We start from the raw sequence: 1905 nt of genomic DNA, 5'->3' as shown, positions 1-1905 counted from the left end.
CGTGGCACCTAACCCCACCCTTAAACCCAACTGTCATTGGAGGATGAGCAAATCGTACTAAATTGTACGAATTAGATCGTACGAATTCATACGAATTAGCTGCTAAATCAAAAAGTTACAAATTGCCGTGAGATTGTGTTGCAAATACAGACATTTATTTGTCAGGTATGGCAACCAATATCCAACGTCTGATTGATGACATATTAGTAACATCCACACAAAATCAAGCTGTATATTTTTTTGTTTTTAGGTTGCGTTCGTAAGTAACCAAAATGCAATGTCTGTCCAACATTGGACATTGACGTTAACTCAATTTTTATTTCCAATCAAAATGCAACATCCCACATTGGGGTACAACGTCAATCTGACGTCATGTCGACGTCCTGTGCCTACTGGGATCAGTGATATTGACTAAAAGAAGCAGAGAAGCTCTTCTGAAAGAGAGCAGACAGTATTGGCTATGTCCGCTATAGGGTTTCATTGGGCTTTAAGACAGCCACAAAACACACTATATAGTTGTTTAGTTAAACACATTGTTTGGTTAAACATTTTTATATGTAAGTTAATAGTTCTGCCTTCTCATTGAAATAGCACATTTTGTTAAATAGCAGAAAGTGATGATAGATTGGGAAGCAATTTAGAAAAAAAAAACACTTCTGTATCTCTTATTACATTAAATAAGAAAGAACTGTGAAATATTTAGAATACGGTAAGCATAAAGCTTCACAACTACACCCAACCATCAGTCAGGTGTAAGAAAAAAATCAAAAAACATATGAATGAAATAATACAAACTCATAATAATTATCTACCAAACTGCAAAATGTTTATGAACTGCCATAAAAGACTCAGCTGCTACAGTTTGAGCTTCACAGATACATAAAAGTGTGCAGACTCACATGCAGAAAATTGTTCCACGCTTCACAATAACGTATCCGTATACACACATACTGAGGACAGGCTATGGTAATTCAGCTCTCCATGTGGAGAATTACATCAGTATGGGTGTGCGGTGCAGATCCTGTATAAGTGGATGTGCCAGAGGATGATGAATGACTGAGTAAATACCCAGCATCCCAAGAGCCCTGATACAACCAGCCCAAACCCCCATCCATCTGAGCCTGGTCCGCATCACCTCATTTGTCAAGGAAAACCATTTTCTGTGCAGCCGAGCAGCCAGTTTGGGGTTACCGCTCTCTCCCTTATTACAACCGAGGGGATACGTGGAGGTCTCGTACACTTCTTAGGAATTCCTTTCATGATTCTACACAGCGTTTTCTAAAAGATTCCAAGAATTGCATTTTTGTTTAATCGGTAGACATCCCTCGGTCCCTATTTATCACCTTGCTTTTGCCACTTCCAAAATGATATAGGTCTGCAGGTGCTACCATCCTGTGTGTGTGTGTGTGTGCGCGCATGTGTGTGCAGGTTAAGATTAAATATAAAAGAAAATATATGCAAATACAAATAAATAAAACAACTATAGGAATTATAGATTTATATCAATAGATTAGAAGAAAACAAAGTGCTGCTTACCCCTGCAAACTCGCTGTTACACTGTGGTGTATCAATGGTTACCAGTACGTTGCTTTGTGGTTTACGAGGTGCACTGGGTGGTTGCTGTGGTGTTCTTGGTGGTTTCTTGGTTAGTTGCTGGTCCATCTCAGAGTCTTTTCAGTTTTTTTGTTGTTGTTGTTGTTTTCCTGGGTCCTTATTTTTACATTTTTTGAAGTAAACTGTAAGATGTGTAGATTGAGATATTTAGCCTAAAGCTGTTTTCAGCTTTATATATGTTCCAGTTTGCTCTATCATCCAGTTTTACGTTTCCAAGAGAGGAAAAAAACAGTTAACAATTATGGTAGATATATAAAAACGTATCTATAACATTTACAGTCACCATAGCCG

The sequence above is a fragment of the Danio aesculapii genome, chromosome 20 (assembly GCF_903798145.1).
Source record: "Danio aesculapii chromosome 20, fDanAes4.1, whole genome shotgun sequence".
NCBI classification, from domain to species: Eukaryota; Metazoa; Chordata; class Actinopteri; order Cypriniformes; family Danionidae; genus Danio; species Danio aesculapii.
Note: the sequence above shows the minus strand (reverse complement) of the source record.